The sequence below is a fragment of the Zingiber officinale genome, chromosome 4B, assembly GCF_018446385.1.
Source record: "Zingiber officinale cultivar Zhangliang chromosome 4B, Zo_v1.1, whole genome shotgun sequence".
NCBI classification, from domain to species: Eukaryota; Viridiplantae; Streptophyta; class Magnoliopsida; order Zingiberales; family Zingiberaceae; genus Zingiber; species Zingiber officinale.
The window spans coordinates 4,397,200-4,404,437 of NC_055993.1; positions in this window are offsets into that span (position 1 = coordinate 4,397,200).

The window sequence follows — 7,238 nt, forward strand, 5'->3', positions numbered from 1 at the left end:
CCAAACCCCTAAAAATACATTTGTATACATAAAAAGGATATTTTCATGTTGAAAACAAGGATGGATTGGTTAAGGGAGACTAAGTAGAAGTTTATGTTGAGGTTGATTCAAATTTTGAACTTTTGAACCTGAAAACTTCTAAATTTGGGTTTCCTAAAGGTTTAGGGATTCCAAGTCATTGTTGGTGCAATGACAAAAGGTACGACCATGTCTTTAGGGGGAGGTACTCTTTAATGACATGAAAACTATTTTTCATGAATCTTGGAAGGTGGTTAACTTTCTTTTAAGAACATGCTCAAAGTTGAGCGTTTGAACTTTAATAGGGAGTGATATCCTCATTGTTCAAGTGTTTCAAGTTGGTATATGCTCATGGATGAGCATTTGATACAAATGAAGGGTATGGGACCTTCATTTGGGTTATTGGACCTTGTTAATGCTCAAGGGTGAGCATTGATGATAATGAAGGGTATGAGACCTTCATTATCGTGTTGATCACAACGAGTGAAGTTGTGAACAACGATGAGCAACTCTTCAGGGGGAGAGTCTCAAAGGGGAGAGTTGTCAACAAGTGAATTTGTTGATGTGTGCCAATAAGGGGAGAATGTAGGGTTTAAGTTAGGCCTTCATTATCTAAGAGGAAGTTTGCCTTCTTAGTGGGAGAATGTAGGGTTTAACTTACGCCTTTATTACCTAGTGGCATGAATGAAGTTGAGGCTATGGGAATTAGCCTAACTTAAATGAGGTATTGTCAAACATCAAAAAGGGGGAGATTGTTGGTGCAATATCCCTTAGGTCAAGGTTGACCTGGTTGACCAAGCTTGAGTCTTGGTTTGGGTTTCGATGTTTGACAATACAAGACTTCGATGATATGGACAAGTGCAGGTGCAGTTGTTCATTTGGGGAGATTGTTTGGTGCAATTCCCCTCTGATCAGGGTCTGATCAGGTTGGTTGAAGAAGAGTCAAGTAGGTAAAGGTTGACCAGATACTTGACTAGGAAGTCCTAACTGAGATGTTAGGCAGAAGAAAAATCCTGGTGGGTGAAACCAGGTGAAAGACCTAGTGAGTGAAGCTAGGTAGAAGAAAAATCCTGGTGAGTAAAGTCAGGTGAAAGACCTAGTGAGTGAAGCGAGGCAGAAGGAAAATCTTGGTGAGTGAAGCCAGGTGAAAGACCTAGTGAGTAAAGCTAGGTAGAAGGAAAATCCTGATGAGTGAAGCCAGGTGAAAGACCTAGTGAGTGAAGCTAGGCAGAAGGAAAATCCTGGTGAGTGAAGTCAGGTGAAAGACCTAGTGAGTAAAGCTAGGCAGAAGGAAAATCCTGGTGAGTGAAGCCAGGTGAAAGACCTAGTGAGTGAAGCCAGGCAAGGGAAAATCCAGATGGATCAAGACTGATCGGGCATTTGATGTTGGGAAGTTCAAGTAGGTCAAAGGATTGACTGGATACTTGGCACGAGGAAATCCAGATGGGTTAAGGTTGACCAGACATCTAGTGAAAATCTAAGTAGGTCAAGGGAGTGACCGGATGCTAGGCATGATGAACCAATAGGTCATGGATTGACCGGATGTTGGTTTGGGGGCTTGGGACTTGGTTTTGGGTAAAAACCAATGTCTGCATCGATCAGCCGATCGATTAGCTGATGCTCAATCGATCAGCCGATCGATTGGGAAGGTCCCCGCGATAAGCCTCGAGTGGGCAAGTCGCAGAGCGCACAGAATGTCTCTGGATCGATCGGTCGATCGATCCAGAGACCCCAATCGATCAGTGGATCGATTGGGGTGGCACGTTTTTACGCGATAAAGGCTGGATCAATCAGCCGATCGATCCAGGCAATTCCAGCAGAATACAGAGGTGCTCTGGATCAATCGACCGATCGATCCAAAGCCTCCCCGATCGATTGGGAGCAATCCGATCGATCGGGATCCGACCGTTGGCGCAGATAAAGGCTGCAGGCGTGCGATTCCTTCGGAAGATCTCTCGGCCACTTCTCCCGATCTTCACCAGCGATCACAGAGCTTCTCCACAAGGTTCTCACCGCCAGTTCTTTAAGCTCTTAGAGGTTTTCCTAGTCAAGAGGCGGATCTACAGCAAGAGGAAAAAAGCTAGGGTTAGAGTTTTCTGTACTCATTGTAAGCTTTTGCTTGTATTTGTGTATCCTTTCCCTTTCTTCTTGTAGTGTGAACTTGTAGGGCTTCTCCGCCTTCGGTAGTTACCGAAAAGGAGTGGTTATTAGTGGAGGCGTGTGTGAGTGTGTGGATCCTTGGACTAGTCACCTCCTTTGGAGTTGGATACCAAGTAAATCTACTTGTTAGCGTTGTGTGTGTTGTTTCTTGTATATTTTCGCTGCACATCTTTGAAGAAACAAGCAACGCCGACCACGAGCACACGACGAGCTATTCATCCCCCCTCCTCCCCTCTTGCTACATTCCGGTCCCAACACAGTTAACCAAGATTTATGTGCCCAATTTTACAACAACCTTTGAGAGGGTTGATGATCTGACATATTCCACCAGAGTTGGTGGAAAGGATTTTCTGTTTACCCCTACCATGATACTCACCAATTTAGGTCTTAGAGAGTCAGCATGCCCCTTCTTATGCTATCCCAGTAGGGATTTGCCTTTTGATGAGCCCTACTCCCACATCATTTTAGATACACTCTATGTGTATTTTTTTTTTTGGGCGGGGGGGGGGGGGGGGGAGAGAGAGAGAGAGACCACTTGGAGTCTCTAACTTCATGTCGATCTCTCTTACGGTCCAGGACTACGTCATGTATAGAGTCCTGACTACATGCATTCTGTCCATCACATCTCGAGACGCCCTGAAGATGCGTCCATCTCACTCTTTCTTTTTATATGCATTATGTCATCATCTAGGCATAGACATTGCATTATATATGTTTTATAACAGTATTCATGCGGCTAGTCTCGTCACGTCCCGAGTAGTCCACATGCCCTATTCTCATGTGCTGACTTACATCTTCTCGACTATAGAGGACATAGATGTGACTCGGGGGACGACTATTCCCCTTACACCTTATGATGAGTTTGGCCAGCGTTATCTTAGATTAGCACATATAGATATCACTGCTCAGGGGGTCCTAGCATGGAGAGGTGGACCGCCGCCAGCTGATCCAGTTGAGGATGAGCCAGTTGCTCCAGCCGAGGGATTTGGTCTAGCCCCAGATGAGTTCTTTCAGCCATATGAGGGACGAGAGGAGTTATTTGAGTTTACTCATGAGATATTTGGAGAGCCTCTCGATCCATCCCAACCTTCGACATCAACTCAGCCTTCCACTTCCTTATCCATTGAGGATAGACTCGCTCAACTCGAGCGGTCCTCCGCGTTGACACATCAGCTGGTCTTGGACGGCTTCCGTACACTACGGACCGAGGTCACTTCTCTCCAAGAGGAGATTCATTGAGCGTTGCATATACCCAAGCGGCCTCCATCACCTCCTCCAACTGTCGACCCTCCGATTTGATCCTCTTTCAGACTTGCATTGTATCTATTATACCTATACTTACTTCATGTATGGATGATTATCTTTTGGTTTGTTGTTATGCTTAGTAGATTAGCACTTATTTCTACTTATACTAAGTTCTTTAAATCAGTTTGTTGTCTATTTTGGCTTTAAATCCTAGGAAAAATAATTTTTAAAATTCTAATTTTTTTTAGTTTTCCAAAAATCTGGTTTAGCATAGGATTTTACCCCCTAGAAATCATGTACCCCTAGTTTCAGCCAAAGCATCTCACAAGCACACTAGGATTAACTTGCTTATGTTTGAAAAATACTTAGAATGGTGTGAGATGCATATGGTACTGCTTGGACTTCAGTGTGCTTATGTCTGTGCATCGACATAAGTCTGGGCTATAAAATACCTAACTTACATTAATCAAGTTAAGTTATCCAGACTTAGTCAAATATAATTGGATCACTAACTTAACTTGACTAACCAAGTGAAAATTGTTATCCTCTAGGTAAGCAGCTGGTAGCTAATGGATAGACATGTGGCCAAGAAAATTAAGTATTGAGTGTTATTTTGTTACTCATGCTTGGACTATAGGACTTTTTGAATGAGGGTGGCTTTAGTTAAAATTATTTAAATCAAGTGGTGGTACTAAAATTTAAGCTAAATTAAAATCAACTTTTAACCCTAAAAGAGTTCTTTTCTAGAAGATTATTTTAACATTTTATACTTTAAAGTTTTATCATCTATTTTTACAAACTTTTTAGCTAAGTTACTTTTCAAATCAAAACTCTCCCTTAGCTAAATCTATTTCTAAAATTAAGTTTTGAGATTTTGAGTTCACTTGGCTAAAAAATCATACAAGAAAATTTCCTTTAAAATGCTAAGCGTTCTTGCAAAAGCTTTTTAAATTTGGCTAAGTATTTTTCAAAAGCCTTTCAAATTTATCTAAGTTCAAAATTTAAAAGAAAAAGCCTTTTTAAATTTATGATAAAACTTTTAATTTCACTTGGCTAAAAGTGTTATAAGGAATTTATTCTAAAAAGCTAAGTGTTTATCCAAGTACTTCTAATTCTCTATTTTAACATTCTAAAAAGATAAATTATCTTTCAAAAAGAAGTTATTCTTAGCTAAGGCCATTGATCACCTTCCTAATTTTTCTTTACTTTCTTGCTTATTTTTGATATATGGCAAAGGGGGAGAGTAGAAGAAAATTCAAACAACAAATTCAAATTAAATTTCTAAGAGGAGCTTTTATTAAGGGGGAGTTTTTTTTTAGAAGTTTGCTTGTCCTATTTTTACGCTTACGCTGTCTTTGAAACATTATTTTACTTAACTTTAAATTTTCATTGTCATAATCAAAAGGGGGAGATTGTTGGTGCGGGAAGCATCCGACGATCAAACCCAAGTTTTGATAATGGCAAAGTAATTCAAAGTTAAGTTATTTTGTTATCTAACATGTGTGAATGAGATTTTTCAGGAAAGTCCTAACTGCGGTTAGGCGGGTGGAAAACCCTAGGGGGAGGTAACCCTAGGTCCTAGCGGGTGGTAACCCTAGGTGAAGGAAAACTCTAACGAGTGGTAACCTTAGGTCCTAGGGGGTGATAACCCTAGGTGGAGGAAATCCTAAGGGGGAGTAACCTTAGGTCCTAGGGGGAGGTAACCCTAAGTGGCGAAAAACCCTAGGGGTGGTAACTCTAGGCAGAAAGTCCAGTAGGTCTGGAGGATCAGACTGCATTAGATATATTATCCTGAGTAGAGTAGGTGAGGACGCGTTCCTCGGAAGAGGGAATAGTAGGCGTCGGTTCGACCTAGGGTTTTCGGTAGGAAATTCGAAGTCAGAATCGGACAGTTTGTGACTGTCAAATTTCATATTCATATATTTATTATGTGTGCTAACTTTGTTTTGTAGGATATGTGGTTGGTTTGTAGGCTAACATGTTTTGCAGGGACAAAGGAGCGAGATTAGCCTCGGATGAACAGTACCCGAGGCACTCTCATGGAGCTTGAGGCGCCTCGGATGCAAAGAGAAGAGTTTGCGTACAACGGAGCTGGAGGCGCCCTCACAGTGGCTTGAGGCGCCTTCAAGGCTTATGGAGGCGCCTTCAAGAGGATAGACGAAGACCTCTTCTCAGCTTATCCACGCGCGGCTGATTCGGCGGTTGGAGGCGCCCTCAAGGGGGTTTAAGGCGCCTCCAACAACCCTTATAAGGAGCACTCGACCAGCAACCTTCAATCAACTATTCTCAGGTGTTCTGACTCTTGTGTGCTGCTAACAAGGCGACCCAGAAGTGCTGTTACAAGTCCCCGACGACCAGAGCTTCAATTTCTTAATTCAGTTGTTGGTATTGTTTAATTTTCAGCTATACTTATTTCATAATTGTACTTGTTGGTTGCTAATGGAATATCGTACTGGTTCCCCTGTACAAAAATTTTGTATATGTCTTGAATCATTCCTAACAACCTATTGTGTTCTTTAGAAATTAAATTTGGAATCACAAACAGAACTTAACATTATTGATTCTAAATTCAACTTGGATCGCAAATGATGCTTAACATTATTGATCCAAATCCACCCATGTTACAAATTCAATTAAATATTAATTTCAGAGATCGACTTCCAGGTTAAACATGGCGAGGCACTAGATCTTCTTGGATATGAGAACATCCACCACTTCCTAGACAAAGCCTTTCAACGAAATTTAATATTTAATTTCCTTATAGTAACCCTAGGTTTAACCAAAAAGAACAATCGAATCACAAGTTCTAAAAACAAAAGAAACACAAAATCGAAAACATAAATTTGATTACCTAGATTCATTAGCCTCTTATATTTGATATTTCAAGATCTAAATAAAAGGATGAACCAGTTATAATGCGGAAACTAATAACTAGTTATACCTTTTATAGCTTATAGATCTCACGATCTTCTATCGTATTCCTCTTCTTATCTCGGACGTCGTGTGAGCGACGATCTACCGGGATGAGAATCCACCCAAGCTTCCTTCTTCTTCAAGTTTCGGCCACCAAGAGTCTTCTAGAGATGAAGAACTTTTGCCACCAACCAAGCTCCAAGGGATGCTAGGAAACAATGCCTCCTATCTCTTCTTCTTCTCCAAGCAAAATTCGGCCACCAAGATCTCTCCAAGAAGATGATGCCGCTCGCCACTTAAGAAGAAGAATAGGGAAAGAGGAAGAAGAGAGGGTCGGCCACCACCAAGAAAGAGAGGAATACTAGAGGATATCTTGTTGTAAGGTGAGACACCTCTACTCTCTCTTTTATATTCCTTGGTCTTGGTAAATAAGGAAAGTTTTAATAAAAACTTCCTTATTTTCTTTGCCATAGAAAGAAAATTTTAATTAATTAAAAAAAATTCCTTTTCTCTATCAATGTGGCCGACCACCTTAATACCTCCAAACAAGGAAAGTTTTAAACACAAAATTAAAACTTCCTAATTTGTTTTCGAAAAATTTTAAAATAAAATTTTCTCTTTAAAAATTCCCTTCATGGTTAGTTATAAAAGGAAACTTTTATAAATTAAAACCTCTCTATTAAAATAGATGATTACAATAAGGAAAGTTTTCTCTAAAATTAAAATCTTCCTTTTAACTACAAATAAGAAAAGATATCAAATCTTTCTCTTAATCTTTTGAAGAAAGCTATAAAAGGAAAGATTTAATTTTAAAACTCTCTTTTAAAATCATGAGAATGGTTACAAAAAAGGAAAATTTTATCAAAAATTAAAATCTTCCTTTTAACTACAAATAAGGAAAG